Here is a 23,777-nt window from a genome sequence, read left to right as displayed (position 1 = left end):
TACCCAAAGACATTAACAAGGTTTAATATCGTGTAATATGTATCCCTATCCTATATTTATTGAATTTATATGCCAAGGGGGGAAATCAAGAAGTTGGACCATATGAAGAACGTGTCTTCAATATTGGAAAATCACATTAACAATGTGTGATATGAGAGGACACAGTCTTGTCAACTGGTCTTGAAGTAGTCTCTGAGGATGATCAGAAAAACTAAAGCCTTCAGTGTGGATTGCAGCAAGGGGCTGAATGCAAAGCAAACAAAATACTTTCAAGTGAACCTATGATAAACATCATGTTCAATGGAGAACAGATTCAAATTGGTAAGGATTCCATTTTACTGAATCCACAATCAACTCGCATGGAAGCAACAGTCAAGAAGTTAAACAACGCATTGGGAAAATCTGTGGCACGGGATCTCATTACAGTGTTAACAAACAAACATGGTGCACCTGACCTAAACCCATTGTAGTCAATCATCTCTTGAATGCAACATCTGGACAATGACTCAAGAAGACTGGAGAAATAAATATAAATTTAATTATAATATTGGCAAAGAATATGAAACACCTACCATGCTCTTCCAGAAAACAAAACAAAGAAACCAAGCCTCTGTTGAACAAGTACAAGCAAATTTCTCCTTTCATGTAGTGGGGTAGAGGAGGGGGATTTTAAGACTTTCTTTCACTACTTTGGGTAGGTGATTTGGACAGAAGTATCCCTAAAGAAAGACACCAGGTTTGGTAATGTAGAGGGTCAACCAAAACAGAGAAAGTCTCAGTGTGACCGATTGACAGAGTGGCAAAAGTGAGGAGCTCCCACACAGGATGGCTTCTGAGGATGGGGCAGGGCCAGGCTGTTGTCCATGGGGTCATTTTGTGTCAGGACAACTTGACAGGGTGTCTCATCAACAACATGCACTTTAAATACTTCTAATAGGAGCATCCAGAAATAACGTTTTAGTGACAGATAAGATCTTGAACATTTTTCTGGAGCTGGCATGAGGTCAAATACAAAGGGACAGTGACAGGTGTTTAATGGGGAGGAACCTACTGTACTGCACTTACCATTATAATTTTACCATTGTAATTTATGATGACTGCTACATGATTGTGTAAAATTACATGTGCGAATTGTTTTAGTTCTGTAATTTTAATAAGTAGTTTTTTTTTCATTCGCTCTCTAACGCAAGACATTCTTATTCCATACTTATGACACTGCTGTTTTAAGAGCCACATCTTTCCAATATGTCACATTTCCACCATTCAAATTGTGGGAACTACATAAGCTGTTGGCAATTTGAGTCTTTTGAGTGAAGGGGTGGGGTTTCACTTCTCAATCGGGTCACAGCTTGATGACCTCATTTAGAAGCACTAAGGAGACAGGACACATACTCACTCCCTGGGATATATTGAAGCTGACAAGACACATGGAGTTAAGCTAGTGCCCTGAGCTGGGGGAGCTACATGGATACCCTTTCCAGTGCTGATATACTTACACCTCCACTGGATCCACAGGACTTTCCACCCACTATCCTGTGATCTCCCTGAATTTGGCATCATCTCATGTGTTTCATGAGTCTGAAGAGGACTTTATAGATTGGTATCAGACATATGGGCTAATATCAGACTTATGGATTTGATCTGGACTGGGCTGGGGTGTTTTCTCAATATTCAATTGCTCTTTTATATAACCTTATTTCTTATCCATATACACATGTCTATAAATTTGTTTACTAGCCTACCCAGACTAATACACAAATTATTCTTTTTTTGTATACATACTTCTAATTACTTTAGAATTCTTATACAAGAATAGCCCATTTTGCCTATCTTTTATTAAAACTTCTTTTTTAGCATAGTCACTATATAAAAATAGTTATACAATATGGAAATTAAGTTCAAATTTTTGAGGAATAAGCACATGAACAAATCCCCTTTTGTCTGCTCACATTCTCTGAAGGAGACTGCTGTACTTCTACGTGTCTACATTTTACACCTCTGTAAGAGCTGTTTTAGATACCATGGTTCTAATAATTTTTCCCTATTTCCATTATAACATTTTCACTAAACTTAGGGCTGTTATTTATAAGGTTTTTAGTGGTCAATTCCTCAACAGTGTACAGCATATTGCTTCTTCACAGCCTGTTTTCAGTCTGCAAGCTCTGCTGAAACCTGCTTCGTCTGGGTGACCCTGCTGGTATTTGAAATACGAGTGACATAGTTTCCAGCATCAAAACCACACACCCACCACAGTACAATGAAGACCCTTGACAAGTAGGATTGACACAGTGGCTGAACCAATGGGCTCAAAGGTAGCAGTGGTTATGAGGAAGGCGCAGCACCAGGCAGTGTTTCCTTCTGTTGTACACAGGGTCACAGTGAGGGAGACACAGCTCAATGGCACGTGCCAGCGACAATATGCGTAAGGCATCGCTGTTTCTTGAATTATAGTAGCGAAATGATATGCAAATTAAAGCACAATTAAAAATGTCATCTCTTCAATTTTTAAATAGACTATCAAAGGGATGTAGCACATATTTTGGACATTGATGATTGATTGATGGAATGAATGTCAAAGTTCTATTGCCTCTACTTAAGTTTGCTAAGATAGATCCAAAAAACTGTGCCCAGCGAAAGTGATCCTCTAGCAAGGTCCATTCTCATATTGTCCTGTTGTTGTTACTGGTGGGTGTTCTGACTCACTGCAACCCCATGTACACCGAATGAAGCATGTCCTGGTTTTGTGCAATTCACACCATGGCACTAGAAATGATAACGTTATGAACCAAAGCTTCTAAAGACTCGAGAAAAGGCATTCAAAGGGAGAATGCAGTAAGGAAACTTAGAAAGGAACCATAGATAAGAGTGAAATGCTTCCCCCCCGCCCCCGACCTAACTACCACAATTCAAATTCTACCTCGCAAGTCTGGATAGAGCAGAGGATGTACACTGGTGCAGATAGGAGCGGATAGAGCAGAGGATGTACACTGGTGCAGATAGGAGCGGATCGAGCAGAGGATGTACACTGGTGCAGATAGGAGCTGGAGGCACAGGGAGTCCAGGGCGGACGACATCTTCAGGACCAGAGGTGTGAGGGGCGATACTGGGAGGGTAGAGGGTAAATGAGTTGGAAAGAGGGAATTGATTACAAGGATCTACATGTAACCTCCTCCCTGGGGCACGGACAACAGAAAAGGGGGTGAAGGGAGATGCCGGACAGGGCAAGATATGACAAAAATAATAATTTATAAATTATGAAGGGCTCACGAGGGAGGGGGGGAGCAGGGAAGGAGGGAAAATCAAAGGACTTGATGCAAAGGGCTTAAGTGGAGAGTAAATGCTTTGAAAATGATGAGGGCAGTGAATGTACAGATGTGCTTTATACAATTGATGTATGTATGGATTGTGATAAGAGTTGTATGAGTCCCTAATAAATTGTTAAAAAAAAGAGTGAATACGGAAATTTACATTACATTCTCGAATTAGGCTGTGAAATATATTTTAACAATTATGTACCACTCTTTCTGGACACCTTTCTCTCTACCTTATTCAAATTTCACAATGATCTTAATTTTGGAATTCTTTATTATTGCATCATACTTTGTGTTTGTGTGTTTACACATAAGAGTTCACGGTGGCAGAGTTAAATGCTGGATTGCCACCTGAAGAGTTGGTGATTGGAACTCACTTAGAGGTACACGGACAAGTCCGGAGATCTGTTTTACAAAGGCCTCGGCCTTGGGAACTCTACACAGAAGTTCTGCTCTTGTACGTGGGGTCCCCAGGGACCAGGGTCAATTGGCGGCCATGGACAACATCACTTAAAAGTATTCATTTTCCCTTTCCTTTCCCTACAGACATCTCAATTTTCCACAAGGTCGTGCACAGGAATTAAAACAAACAAACAAAAAAAGCTGTCACTGACCTTCGTCTAGTGGTGACAATTAATTAATCACTCCAGTCCCAAGCACGTTTGTCCTGTCATTTCCTCATTAAATGCTACAATTTTGCATTTCAAACATACTTGTGCACTTGCTACACCTATGAAATCTCCTTCTCAAGCTTTGGGCTCACTCAGGATCCATACTGGATGATCTAATTTCCTTGGGCAGTAAGAAGAGCTGTAGTGGGATTGTGATTTGCATGATGTGTCTCTTCTGGAGCAGATGAAGGGCCAGGATGACACCACTGAAGCATCGGGCTTTCCACTTAAGTACCGTAGTTCTACAGAAATGTTCATTTATGAGTTACAGTCACAATTATGCTGAATGAATGCATTGGGAGTGATACTTTGTGAATTAAGTACATTTTAATAGAGATATGTCACCTGCTGACCCGCTTCCTGGAATCTAAGCTACGTGAGTGTGAAGGGCCACAAAGACTTTTGTTTCTGTGTTATGTCTATAATATCTTTATCCTACTTAACAGGGTCTAGCATCATATAATTTTAAAAACATGAAGCCAAGGCACACCAAATTCCATAAGATTCATCATCAACATTATATGAGGTGTATGAGCAAAAAGAAATAAGTAAATCTGTAGTGTGTATTGGAGAAGAGCCCGAGTGATGTGTGGGTTATAACGAACGGACTGTGGTGATGGACGGCAACCCACATAGTCAACAGTTTGAAACTACCTGAAGCTCCACAGGAGACAGACTGGGCTTTCCATTCCTATAAACAGTTACCATCTCAAAAACACACTGAGAGGGTCTTTAGGAGTCAGCATTGACTCAACATGGTGAGTTCAACTCTATTTTTTTAAGTATAAATTGTTTTATTGTTGACTCAGAACTCTTATCACAGTCCATCCATCCATCCATCCATCCATCCATCCATCCATCCATCCATCCATTGTGTCAAGCCCATTTGTACATTTGTTGGCATCATCATTCTCAGAGCATTTGCTTTCTCCTTGAACTCTTGGTAACAGCTCCCCATATATCCCCTCCCTCCTGCACCAACCCTTGATAATTTATACATTATTAATATCTTTGCATGTCTTACACTGACCGCTGTCTCCCTTTACCATCTTTTCTGTTGTCCATACCCCTGGGAGGGGGCTATAGATAGATCATTGTGATTGGTTCCCGCTTTCTCCCTGCACTTAACCCTGACCCTCCTGGCATGGCAATATTGGTCCTGAGGTATTATCTGTCATGGATTCCCTGTGTTTCCAGCTCTTATCTGTACCCATGTACATGCTCTATTCTAGCCAGTTTTGTAAGGGAGAATTGGACCTCTACTCAAGTACTCCCTCAATGCAAGTACACTTTACTCTTATAACCCGGCATTCTGTGATATTCAACTTCCCAACATGATCACTGAAGACAAAATGGGTACGTAAGCAAAATGGTGAAGAAAGCTGGTGGTGTCTGGCTATAAAGATATAGCATATGGGGTCTTAAAGGCTTGAAGATAAACAAGCAGCCCTCTAGTTAATGGCAACAAAGCCCACGTGGAAGAAGCACACCAACCTGTGTGATCATGAGGTGTAGATAGGATCAGGTATCAGGCATCAAAGACCCAGAAGAAAAAAAATCCTATCTGTGAATGACATGGAGTGCAGAGTGTAGACCCAAAGCCCATCTGTAGGCAATTGGACATCACCTTACAGAGGGTCACAGCGAAGAGACGAGCCAATCATGGTGCAGTATAGCATGGATGAAACATACAACTTCCCTCTAGTTCTTTAATGCCTCCCCACCCCTCACTATCATTGAGTCTATTTTTTAATAGCCTATATTGTCCTGGATTTTTTTTTCCGAAGAGAATAAAATTGGCTTCAGTCTTGCAATGATCTCTATAGACGATGGTCACTGGATGATACTCAGAAGCTTTAAACAGGACCCTTCAAAAATTGTTTTCCCTTGAAATGTCATAAGGACTGCCTGACGTGCTTGCTGAGGGCAAATTTCATATGGAATGTGTGGTGGCAAAGTTAGTTCCTGAAAACAACTCTGACCACAAAATAACCTGCAGAAGTGAGGGCTGTAGTGGTTATGAGAATTTCCTTCTTGTTTGTAAATTTTTAAAATATTTGACATAAATGTTGTTTGTTTTTATTAATTGTATGTTTGTTTGGCTGTATCATGTTAGGCAAACGTATGTAAATTATGGACTTTTGGACATTCTATATGGTTTCCGGCATATGTAGAGGTGCCAAGTTGGCAAGGAATGGACTGTGAGAATTTGGTTTTGTTTTAATTTTGCTGAGCAAGAATTCTCAATGGTCTTTTCATTAAAGACTGTTGATATGACTTAACACAATGTCATCAACTCTATCATAGATCAGCTATAAGCAACCAAACAATTTTAAGAAGACTAGGATAGAAAGGAACACAACTGCTTAGGTCATCGCCCTGCTGCAATTAAAAGTAAGTTCCCTTGGGGATGTGACCTATTTCTTCTGTAAATAGACCTTGTGGAAAAGTGTATTTGCTTTTTGCTGAGTCTGAATCCGCAATTGGCTCATCCACACCTGCTTTCTGGGACTTGAGTCTATGGCCTTCCATTTTGCCCACTGATCTTGGGAGCCATCAGCAGCCTGCCTACTACCTTCCAACGTTAGATTTCTGTGCTTCTCCTGGATTCATATACCTCTGAAGCCACAGCCTGGGGTGTTCTTGATAAGTTTCTGTGTTATAATCACCAAAGCTACATGAGTGAGGAGAGACCTTGAGATTAACATGTGAGCCATGGACTTGGGACTGCACTGGGATCACCTACTGGATAACCCATTGTCTTGATTGATATTTCTCTACCCTGCTTTATATCTATGCATAGATAAGCATCATGGGTTTTGGTTTTCTTGAGAGCTCATTCAAACACAGCAATGATTCATGAATTTGTGTATAAACTAAAGTCAAAAATTATAAAACATTGACTGACCAACTGGTTTCAGTGATACCAGGGGCACATTTTCAGAGCACATTAAACTCTTTCCTCTAATATTTTGTATAATGGTCTTAGACAGATCTTACAATAATTTTAATGATATATTATACTGAATAAGAATCTATACTTCGAGAATTGAATTATATTAGGAAAACATATCTTATAATATGCAGGGCATGAGGCAGTTGTCTCAAATCCCACTCCCCATCATTTTTGTATCTTTTTCTGAAATAGAATTGTTCAATTTCCTTATCTCAATAATGTGAGTTACAGAGAAGACCCCAGTAGAATGGAATGCACATTTATAAACTACCCATGGACTGAAACTTACTGTGGGGAAGTAGCTCATTTTTGCAGGCCTAGAGGTTTGGAGGATAGCACTAAGGAAAAAGGCAAAGAAAGTGTACCTGGGAGATCACGAACAACAAGTATTGAGAAATGGTAGAATTAGCTTACTCAAAGTTAAATTAGATTATAATTAGACAGTTTTCAAAAGTGTTCTACTTCAAATATTAAAAATTACCAAAAATATGGTGTTTTAATGACTAGATGATGGATCTCTGAAGGCTCTTGAGAGCTTGCTATTCTGTCTTCTTAATAAACAGAAAACCACCTACTAGTAGTCTGTGAATTTAGTCAGAAATGAGTAAATGAGATGGAGGGCAAATGGATGAAATTATAACTGCCCCTAAATCGATGATATTATAACTGTATCACTGTGATCATTTTAAGTCTTTATGTTTCAGCAAAAACACAAACAAATTGCTGTGCCATTATGTCTCATGAGGGAATACACATGTTGATGTCTTTCCATGCAAGAATTGGGTAGCCCAGCAATGAATTTTCAGGAAAAAAAAAGCATTTTCATTAGTGCTGAGGACTTCTTTGTGACATTCTGAAACAGTCAGAATGTCATGAAGCAGAGCAAGACATACTGACTCCTTGAGGTAAGAGAGCAAGCCATCATTTTTTAGTAAGAGCCTCTCCTCTGGCCTACAGAGTATGTAAATTACAGTGACAGGCCAACTTCCGACATTGCTTCTATATAAGAACTTGGCTGTAATTGATGAGCACTCGTGGGCGCTCAGTAGAGATGCAATGTCATGTTTTATGAGCGGGAGGCACAGACAGCACAGTTATTGCTGTAAGAACCAGTAGAAGGGCATTGGATAGAAACAAGCAAGACAACTTTTGGTGTTTTGCAGAATTTTGAATGAGAAATATTTGCATGATTAGATTTATAGAGTCCTAGAATTTTCTAAGTGTACCTGACAAACTCTTCAGAGTTCATAAATGGCAATCTCTGCTCCCAAACTTCTCTGTCCTGATAGATAAATCTTGTTACAAACACATACAGGGTTAAAATTGGATCCTGTCATCTCCTAGGTTTAATAAATACAAGACTTTCATTTGCATAAGAAACAAGATCCAACATGCAAGGTTCAGTGGTCTGTATTCTGAAGTCCTTACCGTCCACCACATGTCTTAATGGCTATACTATAATAAAGCAAACCATGTTTTACTGCCTATGAGTGTCATGCCAGTTTGCATGTCTCTCTATTCTTTCTGTTTCCTCTATCTAAAACGCCCTAACCCTCCCACCAGTTCTTACCTGGCAAAGCTTGCTCAGCTTTCATGATTCAGCTGAGTATTTTCTCCAGAAATTCTTCTCCAAAGCCTTGAATGTTGCTCTTTCCCCCCTTGGATAGCTCTTCCTTGTGTGTATGTTATTCATGACACAGAGTATTATATTTAATTTCTCTGATACACGCTAGGCTACCTCAGGAGAAAAACATACGCCAAGTTGATCCTTGAATCTCCTGGTGAATGGATATCCGCATTGTCATAGTTTTTCAGGTGACCCCCATTAACCCTTTGTGCACCAGAAGGAGACACCAGCCAGCCCTGTGACTTCACATTGGCAGCCAATAATAAATATAGAAACAGCAGTTGAGAAACACGTGTTAAGGGAATAATTCATTTTAAATGAGTATCATCTGGCTGCCTAAGGGTTATCTATTCTGACATAAACAAACAAGTGAAAGAAAGAAAGAATGAACGAATACGCAATCAAATAAAACCAGCAAAAATCACCCTATCCTGACTACGAGGTTTACCAGCAGAGATATATCGGGAAAACAAATTGGTTTACTTGGTTTATTATGGTGGGAGAAGTCATTGTGTTAATAAATAACCTAGTTCTTCCAATTAACAGCGACCATTGAATAAGAATTCCAGATGTTAAGTAAGAGTCTTGATTGAATTTTCCTAGTGAATGGGATGCTTTATTTTACATTATTTCTTTGAATTGGCTATTCTATACTCTGCAAGTCTCAAGAGATTATTTCTTTTCCAATAGAGTTTCTTTAATTTCAGATACATAAATTGGCTATAATTCAGAGTGAAATGTGTCATTATAATCAAACAGCATTTACAAGTGTTCATAGATGTCAAATTATAAGCCATTCACATTTAAAAATAATGTATGCACATGCACATTAGGCAGTGCATAATGAGAAAATTTATCTTTATGTTTGGCAGCACAATCTATTTTCATTCTCTGAATTATTTTAATATAACACTTAACCTGGCTCTAAATCTTCTGTTGGAAAGGATTTCTAGTGGGGCCAATATGTGCTGGTAAAAAGAAGTGTGTATTCTTATCTATCTGGGATATTACATGATTACATTGCCACAGGACCCTCTTAATATTTTAATATTCTTTCAAAAACCATAGAATTTACTTTCTAAAGTGGAACTGGCCACTGTAGGTAATCTGTCGAGACCCATGGGTAGTTCCTGGAGTTTTCTGAAGGAGCACTCTCTCACTCAGGCTGATGTCCCACTCTAGCTTTTATTTTACCTATTGAATGAATATTTCTTAGTTAAGTTATTGCATAAAGTAATAAAAAACTTAATTTGTTTTAATTATGTGTATCCTTAACTCAGAAAAGTCAAAATACTTTACAATTCCATTTAATTAGAAAGTAAGTTCAACCAGCTAGCGCAAAGAAAAATCTAAACTCACTGCCATTCAGTGCATTCCAACTTATAGGGACAATATAAAACAGAGCATAACTGTTCCCTAATGTTTCCATGGAAAATATTTACAGAGGCCAGCTGCCTTTTCTTTCGTCGGCAGACCGGCTGATGGGTTTGAACTGCCAACCTTGTGGTTAGCACCCCTCCACCAAAATCAGCAGCAACAGGGTACTTCCATTGTATATAACAAATTTTTCATCAGTTGAGACATGTAATTCTTCAATAATGGAATGTATGGATTCTATCAATGCTTTTATTAGTCCATTCTAACCTACATCCATTTTCTGTGAATAAGTATAGGCTTGTCAAAATTCAGCCCGCTATGACTTTAGAGTAGTCACCATTTATAATAACAACACTTTTATACTATAATCATAGCATATAAAATATATCACATATATCATGACATATTGAAATATAGTTATACTTTATGAAAATATGTTAAATAATTGCTGTTGAAAATCTTTTTGATATTTGAATTAACTCAACCATCTTGAACTCACATTTCTCAGATAGTTGGGTGCTAAGGTTCCTGAGGCACACAAGGCTTAAAATATATGATATGCGATATGTAATAAAATTGAAGTTTATCTCTAAACAAGTGAGGTTTGATAAAGCTTCAGGGAAGGGATTAGTTCAACAGAGACCTATCCCATATTGCAGGTTTGCATTGCTTTGGATTATGGAGAAATAGATGTTTCCATTTGTTTATTCATTTGATTTCTCACCCATAAGCTAACTGTGTCCAACACACAATTTGGGTTATATCCTCCATTGGAAAATTCCAGTTACTTTTGATAAGTCTAGAAACCATTGGTGAGCTTCAGATGTTTTCAGAAAGTTTATGTTTTCTTTTGAAACTTGCAAGAAAAATAACAAGAGATAATCTGTAATAAAAAGCTCTAGGTACAGAGAGGTTCCTTTTGATCAAAATGCAATTACTGTGAGTGATAGTCTCGTTGAGCTACAACTTGGAGAGTGGGAAACCTGAGACATTACCTGATTTTCCCAAGATAGCACACCTGGAATCATCAGTTGCATGTTTATGATTCAACTATCTCCACACTGAGGTTTCCAGTTCGATCATCCAATCTTCTATTGTTCTAATAGTCCTCACACCTCTCATCTGACTGCATCTGCTTGTTGCATTTGTTATCATCTACTTTGTGTTTCCACTAAGAAGATTCTTCTTTGAATGCCAACTCTTAGAAAGCTACATAATTGTGATGAAGATAGTCAGCCAACCATGTATGGCAAAGAGCAAGGATTGCAGCCTCAATATCGATTATAATTTACTGCAAAGATAATAACAAAGTGAAAAGAGCAACAGGGCTAAGAGATTACTTTATGATTGTGGCAGATACAAAGCACAGTTGCTGTTAGAAGCCCAGTGATTCTGCCACAAGTCTGCCAGGGCTCATTCAGTTGGGTATCCCCAAATACACTGTCGCCAAGTCAATTCTGATGCATAGAAATCTTTTATAGGGTTGTGGAGTCTGTACCCCACTATAGGAGTAACCCTTTCTCCACAGCAGCTTGTGGGTGTGAATGATCAACCTTGTTGTTTGCAGTCAGATGCTTACCTATTGTGCCACGGAGGCCTCTTTATTTTTGGATGTATGGCCTTAATTTTGTTGAATAACTTCCCTTCTATTTCTGTTTTGTTGAATGATCTTATAGAGAATAGCGATTGTTGCTTTTGTTATTAGGTGCCATCGAGTTGAGTCCAGCCCATAGCAGCCCTTCATACAACAACAACACAACGCTGCCCAGTGCTGCACCATGCTTAGCATGGTTGTTATCTTTAAATCTGTTGCTGTTGCCATTGTGTTAAATCATCAAGGGTCTCCTGCTTTCACTCTGTCCCTCTAAGTTACTATGTACGATGTCCTTCTCCAGGGTCTGGTCCCTCCGGATAACATTCCCAAAGTCCCCGAGTCTAAGTCTAACCAATCTTTCCCTGAGGAACCTTCCAGCTGTACTTCTTACAAGACAGAAGTTTGGGCTTCAAAATATTTTCAGTATTCTCCATCAATGCCATAATTCAAATGCATCAATTCTTCTTCAGGTTTCCATATTGAATTTCCAATTTTTAATATCCATATGGGGTGATTGAAAATGCCATGGCTTTGGGCAGGCACCCCTTTGTCCTCAAAGTAATATCCTTGTTTTTCAACACTTTAAAGTGATCTCATGCTCCCGAGTTAAACCAATGCAATGTGTCATATGATATCTGGACTGCTGCTTCCATGAGCATTAATTGTGGATCCAAATAAGACAACCTTTTCTCTATTTGCCATAATGTTACCTTCTGGTCTAGTTGTGAAGATTTGAGTTTTCCTATATTAAGTTGAAATCCTTATGGAAAGCTCCAACTGATTGTTATCAGCAACTGTTTCAAGTCCTCATCGCCTTTAATAAGCAAGATTATATCATCTGCCTATCATAATTTGTTAATAAGCCCTCCTCCAATCCTGATACAGCATTCTTCTTATAGTACAGCTTTTCTGATTAATTTCTCAGCATACAGATTGATTGAGTACAATGAGAGGATACAGACCTTCAGTCACTCATATGCAAAATCAAACTGAAGGTGGAGAAAATTAAAACTAGTTCACAAAAACCAGACTACAACCTTGATTATATCCTACATGAACTTATAGATCATCTCAAGAAGAGATTTGACTCAGTGAACACTAAGGACTGAAGACAAGAACCATTGAGGGATAGCATTCACAACATCATACACAAAGAAAGTAAAGGAAAATTAAACAGAAAGAAAAGATCAAAGTGGATGTCAGAAGAGACATTGAAACTTGTTCCTGAGAGTAATTAAAGCAAATGGAAGAAGTGATCAAATAAAAAGAGAAGGATTCAAGTGTAGCTTGAGAAGATCACGTAGAGTATTCCATTGAAATGTTCAATGTACTAGAAAGTCAAAAAGGAAGAACACACTCAGCATATGTCCAGGCAAAAGTAGAAAAGACAAAAATCCAATTGTCAGGCTGTAATATCGAAGGCTTGTATAGGCGAATTATTGAAAGATGCAGGAGACAACAAATGAAGATGGAAGGCATACACGATTCACTATTAAAAAAAAAACAAAGTCAATGTTCAAAAGTGCAAGAAGTAGCATAAAATCGATCACAGATGGAATTAGATGAGGAAAGTGAAGTTTCACTGAAGGTACCAGTGTAAAACAAGGCCTCGGGACTTGACTAACTACCTATTGAAATTGAAAAACAAAAAGACAAACAAAAACCCTGACTCAGCACTGGAAGCACTCACTAGTCTAATCCAGGACATTTGTACCTGGCTAACTGCCTGGCAGAGATCCACCTGTGCCCACTGCAGAGAAAGGTAACCCAACAAAATGGGGAAATATTGGACAGTGCAACTAATATTAAAGTAAAATTTTACTGCTGATGATTTAAAATGATTGCAGAATGCATTGAGAGATTCAAGTTGCATTCAGAAAAAGATGTGGAAGGAGGAATATCGTTGCTGAAGTCACATGAATCTTGGCGGGAAGCAGAGGGAAGGATAATGAATTATACAGCATGCTTCTCCCAGCCAACATCTCCTTCCTGGGCGGGTCTGATAGGTGGGGAAAGATACTGATGGGATTCAATTGGAAGTAATAGCCAACAGGGTTCCCTGGAGTGGCATCCTGCTGCATACAAAATGTGCCCTCTGCAAAGCAGGAGGACTGACCTCATTACTAACAAGAGCCAGGAATGGAGCAGGCCCTCTGGACCTGAGATCCCTGCACAAAGAACCTCCTAAACCCAGACAGCATTTATACCATCAGGGAACAGCAGCAGAACCAGGAACCAAGTCATGTTAGCAGACCTGACCGAACTTTGTAACCTGCCCTGATGAACAACTCAACCCTGAGCATGTTTTACCTTGTTACGTTACTGAATAAACTTCTAAAAACATGAATTCTGTCTGTGAGTTTCGCATAACCATTGCAATGGATATTAGAAATTATATAGAGAGAGACTATTAAACTACTATACAGAGAAGATCAGATTCCTGTTTACATGTGTTTTATTTACTTTTCAAAGGCATTAGACTCATAAACCATTAAAAATAAACTATGGGTAACATTTTGAAAATTGTAAATACAGAAAAATTAATTGTTCTCATGATAAATAGTATATAGATCAAGAAGCACTTGTGAGAACACAATAAAGGGGTATTTCATGGTTTAAAGGTGAGCATAAGAATTGTATTCTTGTTAGGGTTAGGGTTAGGGAGAAAAAAAGAAAGCAAAAAGAATTGTATTCTTTCGCCCTTCATAATCATGTATGCTGAAAAATCCAAGAAGCTGGACAGTGAAAAGCACTTGTCAGTTGTCCAATTAACAACCTGTGGTACACGGGTGACTCAACCCTGCTTGCTGAGAGTCAAGAGGACTAGACGTTCTTGTTGATGAAGAGAAAAGATAGCAATCTCAACTGAGTCAATAATTAACATTATGATAAATAAATATAAGAATGAAGTTGCAAAGAGTTTCATGTTGCCTAGATCCACAATTAATGCACATGCAAGCAGCAGTCAGGAAATCCAAGTGCCCATGACACCGGGAAGACCTGCTGCACAATTTCTCTGTAAGTCCTAAAAGGTAAACATGTGACTGACCGAGAGGACCAAAATGCACCTGCGCCAAGGCATGGCATTTTAAATCTTCTCCTCTGCATGTGAAAATTTGAGAAGAATAAGGAAAATCTGAGAGCTGATGTTTTAGAATTGTGATGTCGATGAGGAGTATTCTAAATACTGTGTATTACTAGCATTACCAGTTAGGTGGTCTCAGAGGAAGTACATCCAGAATGTTCCATAGGAATGGGAATGGAAAAACTGTCCCAAGCTCATTGGGCATGTTATCAGGACTGGGAAGTATATCGTGATTGGTCAACAAAAAAGCGTAAGCCTCTCAAGGAGGCCGATTGACACTATGACTACGTGCACAGACACAGCGACTAGTCATGATGGTGCCATTTAAGTCGTGTTTCAAACTGCCATGCATGGAGCCTCAAAGAGTAAGCTAACTTTCCTACAAAGTGCCCCACTGTCTACATGATTTAGTGGTTAACCAATGATTCATCAAAGGTGTGCTGAAATCCTTAAGCCAGGAATGCGTCTATCCTCTGCCAGTGGATCTGTATATAGACTGGGGATAGAATTCATTCAGTTTTCAAGTCCATACAGGTATGACTTTCGGCCAGTCTCCTCATTCATGTGGACACAGCTTATTGGCCATGGATAAGTGGATATTTGTGATTTCTTAGGCCTGTATTGTGCATGAACGAAAACCTCTATTCAGCAGTAATATGTGTAAAGGCGGTCTTACCTCCCAAATTTTCCTGAAAATTCCCTGAAAATGTTGCTTGCTGCCAGGGGAAAAACTCCCAATTTAGTGGGGGCAGGGGATGCTAGCTGCAGGCTTTTGGACTTTGCCACTGCAGTGGGTTTTCCATCCTCTGGCCCCAAAGAAGCGGAAGTGCTTCTGGCAGTAAAGACAGTGGTTTGTTTAGCCAATTCCTACCAGAAGTGCTGGCCATGCTGGGGTGTGAGTTCAGGATGCCTGTCATTGTTTTAGCAAAATACAGAGAGCAGATTCAGTCAATGAAGTCTTAAGTGTATTTCATTAAGCCCCTGGCAGAAGGAAATAGTGGGGTTGAAACCTCCCAAAATTGCTTCGAAATTCAGTGAAAACAAGGCAGTTTTATACCTTCAACTCTGGGGGAAGTTGAGGGCATGTTTAAGAGGTATGTTGCAAAGAACAGAGGCTTCATCAATGGGAAAGAGGACCCGGGGCTCCCAGAAACCAGAGGCATCCTGTCATCCTCCCATAAGGTCTCAGGCTCAGTTCTTTATCAAAGGACCTTGCTTGCCCAGACGGTTTTATTTGTTCAAATTTGTTGAATTCGACCATTCTGAAGTTTAAAAGGGAATTTTACTGCAAAGAGGCATTGGTAGCTGTTACATTTTGGGTCATTCACCAAACCAAATTTTAAACAGAGCAGATCTGAATCCAAGTCACATTGTCAGCACTGATCAACAGTGGCAGACTATTTTACCCCTGGAAAACGGAATCAGCCCAGGCTCAGAAACCACATATTCTCAAGAGTTTTAATCAGTAGTTTTCCATGAACAAAACACGTCTAAGTTTGCAACACGGTTCTGTCGATGTTCTGACCACTACCAAGCCGTGTGAGTAGTTTTGTCCAGCTATTCAGTTACTTTTAGGGGAGACGATTTTTTTTCTTTCCATTTACTAAAAATCATGCTGCAAATTGATTCTGTAAAGCCATTTGATTTTCTTTCTTAAAGTACAACTAAATCAAGTATCCACATTTCAGTAATGGTTTTCCATTGTTTTATTTTTTAATGGAAAAAAACACCCATAGTTAATAATAGATGCTAGTAAGCTGGGGGTGGGGGTGGATTAGAACCCAAACTGAACTGTAAGGTGTACTGTGAGAAATAGAGTGTCATTATGTCAATTCCAGTGTGAACGTCCTTATTATTTGTACCTTTATTCCTGATGTGGGAAAAGGAAAATGCTTTCTATAGCTATTAATAGAAGTATTTGAATGGTTATAAAAGCTTTTATTTTCTCTGTTCATAATAGACAATAATATTGCAGCATTTTATGTGCTTTACAGCATTTAGGGCCTTGCACTTTTAATGGGTTCCCATGTGACGATTGCTTGCTCTTAGGGTTCGTATTTACTCAGCAACTGAAAAAATTTAAAAGAAGTTATTCAAAGGACAAAAGTGCCTTAAATCGCTCTGGGATAATACTAGCATCTTGCAATTTCCTTTCATCCTATGCTTTCAAAATGCCTAATCTTTACAACATCCCAGGGGCGGAGGGACCTGTAAATTGTGCGTATTTGCTTGATGGAATGAGGTGTTATCCCCCAAATCACAATGTTCTCACACAGATTAATGACTAGAAGCCAATCATCTTTTCTTCTTGTTCTCGCCTCAGCTCTGACACAGCTTCAGTGTGATTTATTGTGGGAAACTCAGATTTTACCCAGCCATATTTCTGTCCATTTATTGTGCCTGACCAATTTTTTTACCCATCTTCATTATTGGCTTGATGACAGTGAGTTTGATTTTGTTGTTTTTCCTACTTTATTATTCTCATCTTTTCTTCCAGAGTGCTCCTGGAAGTGCTAGCTGGCCTGGCTAGCTGTGGTCTGTAATGACAGGTGGGCAGGAATCTCCAATTATCCTGAGTTGGGACCAGCTTTCAATTTTGTTGCTTAATCTCCCATTTCTTCTAAATTTAACTGGCATTACTCCTACTTTCTAGCTCATAGCTTTGTGTACTTTTGTATTCTTGCTCATTCTAACTGCATGCAGAACATTCCAAATTTCCACAAGTCCCAAGCTGTCCATAGAAATCTTAAATATAATGATGAACTCAAACACGGTTTGGATACTTTAGAATCTCTTTGGTCCATATTAACTAAATTCTAAAGAATTGAGTGGGCAAGAAATTAGATTTCAAAAACAATACAGGAGCATTCTTTTTTAAAATTCTAATAAATCACTTTTTTTGTGGGGCTTTACATTTCCTATAACAATCTATACATCCATTGTGTCAAGCACAATCATATATATGTTGCCATCAGCCTTTTCAAAATATTTTCTTTCACTGTACAGATATGCTTTATACAATTGATGTATGTATATGTATGAACTGTGATAAGAATTGTATGAGCCCCTAATAAATTGTTAAAATTAAAAAATATATATTTTCTTTCTACTTGAACCCTTATTTATCAGGTACTCATTTTTTTCCTCCCTTTCCTACTCCCAACTTCATGAACTTCTTTTTCTTTTTTCATTGTTTAACTTTATTACTATTGCACCATTTACACAATTACATATAATTTCAATGCATCCATTGTACATTTTTTTGTGTTTTTAATTTTTTCCCTCCATTTTCCAATGAGTGATGTGTGGGTATATAGGACACAAAATGGAAGAGAAACTAGAACTGCAATGAATGCAGACTTGGGTTTTTTTTCTTTTTGGTTTTTTGCTGTTTAATTTTTTTCATTTCCACTGACCAATAAAGCAGAACTACAGGTGAACCCAACCGCTGACATGCATTAACTTGCCATGAGAAATCTAGGGAAGGCTAGGTAGGATGAGAGAATGTTTGCCACTCTCAAAAATATCTGGAGGAAGAATGGGGACGGGGAGAGGGGTGGCATAGAGATACATGTGGACAAGCTAAGTGGGCTCAGTCTGAAAGTTGACATTCATCCAGGACATTTAAAAATATATCAAAATAAGAAAGGCTGTAAATTAAAAAGAACACAGAAAATACTGCTTTCAAAGAGATCTGATTGCCTTGGCACAGGCGCCGTGGGCAGAATCAAACACGCAGCTCCGGACCCCTCTGGAGAAGAGAAGAGAGAGATGCTTGGATCTTAGCGGGTGGGGGCATGGGTCAGCAGTTTGGTACAAAAGATGTACGACACTTTCAGACGTTTATCTTTTAAATCCAAGACTGATTGGTAAAGTTGACTGAAGGTATATTAGATATTTCCCCACAAAAATACGATTTGTATTCTCCCGACCCCTTCCCTCCCTTAATGGGACCAACATTCTTCTTTTTATTTAACCTCCCCTTTGGGCAATACATATCATTACTTCCAATCAATTTGAAACAAGTTAGTAGAGCAGAGAGAGAGAGAGACAGGTTGCTTCTGTAAGTGGCATTATCTTTTTTCCATAGGCTGTCCTTTTGACTCGTTCACTGCTACGGTTTGATCCGAATTAGCTGCCAGGGTCTCAGCAGGTTTGGCGTCTTCTGCTGGGGCTGCAGAGGCCTGGGACTTGGGGGTCGAACTGGGCGCTTCCGTCCAGGCGGGGTCTCCTTGGAAGAGGGCACAGCCTCAGTGCTGCTAGGTTTTGAGTCTGAAGCTGGGGCCCCTTCACTTTTCGTTTCCTGGGCGGCTGGCGCTGCGGGAATGTCAGTCTTTTTGGGGTTCCCCTTCCTCCGTGCCCTTGTCATCGGGTTTAGTGGGTGCTGTGGGCTCATGTTTGGCCTCCGCACTGGCTCCGGGTGTTGTGGCGGCCTCCCAGCCACAGGCAGCAGGGGCAGGAGCCAAGGCCTGCTCAGGCTTGGTATCCTTCTGGAGCTCAGCCTTGGCTACCCCCTCCGTCTTCTCGGGCTCTGTCTTCACCATCTTCTCGGGCTCTGTCTTCAGTGCTTCTTCCTTGGCCCTGCCCTGTCTTTGTCGCCTTCCATCTCTTCGGGCTTGTTTGTGGGGTCCTGAGCATCTTTTTCCTTCTTCTCCTTCACGTCGGTGGTCTCAGCTGCCCCCTGAGTCTCATTCTCCTTCGGGGTGGCCCCCTCTTCGGTCCCTGTCCCTTCAGCCTTCTTGTCTTTGCCCTTGGCCTTCTCGTCGTTCACGTTGTACCCCTTCTTCTTGCTCAGCTTGCCTCCCATCATGGAGTTCTTTGACTACACTGACTTCTGAGTGGAAACACAGGAAGAGTTGGCTGCAGGGGAAGTGACTGGGCCCACACAGGTCAGACCTTTAAGCCCCCTGCTCTCTCCAGGTTTTCCTCACCCCCTCCCTCATGAACTCTTAAATTATTTTTTTCATATTTTATACTGACTACTAGCTCCATTCACCCATGTTTCTGTTGTTTGTCACCCTGGTGTGTGTGGGGTGGGGTGGGGTGGGGGTGGTGATTATATATCAGTCATTGCAATTGGTTCCCCCTTTCTCCCCACATCTTCCCCTTACCCACATGGTATGGCTACTCCCATTATTGTCCCTGAGGGGTTTATCTGTCCTGGATTCCATGTGTTGAGAGTTCTCATCTGTATCAGTGCACATGCTCTGGTCCAGTCGGATTTGTAAGGTAAAACTGGGGTCGTGATACTGGGGGAGAGTAAGCATTAAAAAATTAGAGGAATGTATGTTTGATCGGTATTATACTACACCCTGACTGCCTGATCCCTCCCTTGTGACTCTTCTGTGAAGAGGTGTCTAATTTTCCACGGATGGGCTTTGGGTCTCCACTCCACCCTCCACCCTCATATGCATGTATATAATTATTTGTTTGTGGTCTTCTGATTCCTGATATCTGATCCTGTCAGTACTTCATGATCACACAGGCTGGTATGCTTTTTCCATCTGGGCTTTGTTGCTTCCCAGTTAAGACGCCAGATGCTGGCTATAGCTTGTAATAGCCAGACACCACCAGCTTTCTTCACCACATTTGCTTATGCACCCATTTTATCTTCAGCGATCATATAGGGAAGGTGAGCATCACAGAATGCCAGATTATTAGAAGAAAGTGTTCTTGCATTGAGGCAGTACTTGAGTGAAGGCCTAATGTCTATGTGCTACCTTAATAATTAACATATAAATATATGTACATAGATCTATATTCTATCAGTATGTACATATTTACATATAGATGTGGCTATATTTATACCTCTATAAGTGTCCTTTGCCTCTTCATCCTTTCCTTTATTTTATAGGAGCATTTATGGGGAGATAATTAACATTTAAAATGGTCTGCAATACAGATGGGGCTAATAGCATGTTCTTTTTATGTATATTATTTGTTGTTATTAGGAGCCTTTCAATGACTTCCATCTCACAGCAACCTTGCTATGTTAACTAGCATCCCCTGTTTTTACATCTAGGTTCAAATATGCATTGACATCTACTATCCACAGAACTCACAGACAAAATTCTTGAAAAAAGGGCTTATTAAGGAAGTTAACAGGTTGCAATGACAGTTAAAAATGATCAAGATAGAGTTATCACCAGGGCATGTTTCAAAGTTCTTTGCGAGCTGCTAACGGTTGCTCAAAGGGCATACCATTCTGCTGTAACCTCAGTCCAAAAAATCAGCTCCACTTCCATGAGTCAGCCAACTCCAGCCAGGTCCTAGTGGAAAAAGGCAAAGAAGGGGAAAAAATTTCTGAAAAGCAGCTAAGCTACCAGTTGATTTTATGGAAGGGGATTCCCCTTTCAAACAGTGACTATCTCCACACCTCCTCTTCACGTCCTTGTCCACAAATCCAGTTCCTCATCAGTCTCAAGATATGGGCCATACTGTAGTTGTTAAAACTTTTTCAATATCATGTTTCTTATTTAAATTATATTATTGAACTCTGAACTTATTTACTTAGAAATGTCTATATAATTATTTTTATAAAAAGGCAAGGTTAGGGTAAAAACTTGGTGGTTGAGAGGATTAATCCGTTTTCAGTTATTATGGGAGAATTGATTTGGAACTCGACTCCATCACATCTTACTGCTCCTTCTAGAATGAATTAGCATCGAGTTTGGACATATATTTTTCTTCTTTTAAAATATGGAATTTTTAAAACATGGAAATTGATCAAACATCAAGATGCAATCGAGATTCATTTATAATTTTTGGTGATTCAGATGCAAAAGGTGGGAACAAAGAGGAAGGAATCATAGTTGGGAAATATGGAAATAGTAAAAGAAATGAATCTGGAGATTGCTGGATAGAATTTTGCAAAACCAACACCCTTTTCCTAGCAAATACTCTGTCACAAGAACAGAAAAGTTGAGTTCCCTAGATGGAATACACAGAAATCAAATTGACTGCATCTGTTGGTAAGACAGGATGGAGAAACTCAGGAACAGCGCCTAAGATTATACCTGCGATCACCTGTGAAAGAGGCAGTCGAGTGCTCAGATGTAAGTGCAGGAGAAATCTATAGAAAGTTAAAACACACCCTCTATGGCCAAAATACAATTTTGAGTCTATCCCACCTGAATTTTGAGAAAATCTGAATAACAGATTTGAAGCATTGAACGCTAATGGCAAAAAACCTGAAGGGGTGTGGGAGCGGGAGGACATCAATACCATTGTTCCTAAGAAAGCAAAGGTCATTAAAGAGACAGGAAAGAGAGAAGATATTAAAGTGGATATGAGAAGAGACTCTGAAACTTGGTCTTAATCACAGAGGCGCGAGAGCAAGTGGATGGAACCATGACGTCAAGAACAGAATAGAAAACTCCAAAAGGCAGCTTGAGAAGAAAAAGCCAAAGAGATACAACAAATATGCAAGAACCTAGAATTAGAACATCCGAAGGGAAGAACAGGGTCAGCACACCTGAAATCAAGAGAATTCAAGACAGCAAAGTCATGCTTGTGGACGCAATCTGAGAGATTCTGTAGGCAAAATATTGAATGATACATGAAACGACAAGAGAAGATGGAAAAAATTCTGTACTGTACCAAAAATAACTAGTCAACATTCCACTATTTTAGCATGTAAGCAAGAACCAATGGTGCTAAAAGAAGTTCAAAGTGCAATGAACGCATCAGCTCAAAACAAGACTCTAGTCATTGATAAAATAACCTTTTAAATGTTTCAACAATCTGAAGAAGCACTCTTGTATGCCGAAATATTTGGAGACACCTGCTTGGCCAACTGACATGAAGAAATCCATATCTGTGCCCATTCCAAAGTAAGATTAACTGACAGAATGCTCAAACTATAGAATGAAATCATTGATGTCACACACAGTAAAATTTTTCTTGGGATCATCCAGTAATGGTGGCACAGTACAGAAGATTGGGAACTCCATAACACTGCACTGTGCTCTTTCAGAACTTGTGCATGGACCAAGGGGCAGTTGTTTGAACAGAAAAGAGAACATTGCATGCTTTAAATTCAGGAAAGGTGTGTATCAGAGTTGTCTCCTCGCCCCATACTTGTTCAATCTGTATGCTGATCATCAGAAGAGAAGCTGATTATGTAAGGAGGAACGTGGCATCAGGAGTGTTAACAACCTGACAATTGAAGGTGGGACAACTTGCTTGATGAAAAATGAGAAGGAATTGAAGCACTTGCTGATGACGGTCAAAGATTGTAGCCTCCAGTATGGATTACAACTCAATATAAGGACAGTCCAAATCCTCACAACCAGACCAAAAGGTAACATCATGATCAATTGGGAAAATATTGAGGTTATCAAGGATTTTTGTCTTGCTTGGATCCACAACCAATGCTCATGGAAGCAGCAGTCAAGAGGTAAATCAAATATTGCATTAGGTAAATCTGCTGCACAAACCCTCTTTGGTGTATTTAATACAAGACAGTTACTTGGTGGACTAAGGTGCTCCTGATCCTGGCCATGTTATGCTTCCTTGTCTCATGTGCATGTGGAAATTAAGTTGTGTTTTTGAAGAAGAATATTGAAATTACCATGGACTGCTAAAAGGACAGACCAATCTGTTTTGGAAGAAGGCCAGAATTCTCTTTAGAGGCGATTGCAGCACTTCATTTTACATACTTTGGAGATGTTTTCAGGAGATATGAGTTGCTGGAGAAGGGTATCATGTTTGGAAAAGTGGAAAAGAGGATGGCCCTCAAGAGCTGGATTGACACAGTGGCTCCATAAATGGGTCCGTGCATAGATCCTGAGGTTCTGCCCTCTGCTTCCTCATACACTGAGAGCATGAGGAGGCTCAGGATCATATTTTCTGTGAAACCATCTCTTATTTTTCTCCTATAACAGGAATACAGCTGTTTTGCCATTAAATTGTTCAAATCTGTGATAATATTCCTCTTCCTCTGCCCAGGAAGAAAGAGAGAGCTAAAGGATGCCATGAGCTACAATTTAGCTCTGAAACATTAGGGAGAGACTGGGCTCTATGGATAGCAACTAAGTATAATATATGTAAGGTAAGATTAGGAGAGAACAAAATTTGGGTGGCTAGTATTTGTTTTAAAAAACATTTCCTGAAATGTCTTCCCAATATTTACTTGCATAGCAAAATATACCAGTT

General features: G+C 39.6%; 1 pseudogene; it reads right to left on the bottom strand.

Moving 5' to 3' along the window:
* Window positions 1–18,694: 18,694 nt before the first annotated feature.
* On the bottom strand, window positions 18,695–19,512 carry LOC142455576 (uncharacterized; annotated as a pseudogene).
* Between the last annotated feature and the right edge of the window lie 4,265 nt (window positions 19,513–23,777).

Source organism: Tenrec ecaudatus, chromosome 8 (assembly GCF_050624435.1).
Source record: "Tenrec ecaudatus isolate mTenEca1 chromosome 8, mTenEca1.hap1, whole genome shotgun sequence".
NCBI classification, from domain to species: domain Eukaryota; kingdom Metazoa; phylum Chordata; class Mammalia; order Afrosoricida; family Tenrecidae; genus Tenrec; species Tenrec ecaudatus.
This window is presented reverse-complemented; position numbering and strand designations above follow the sequence as displayed.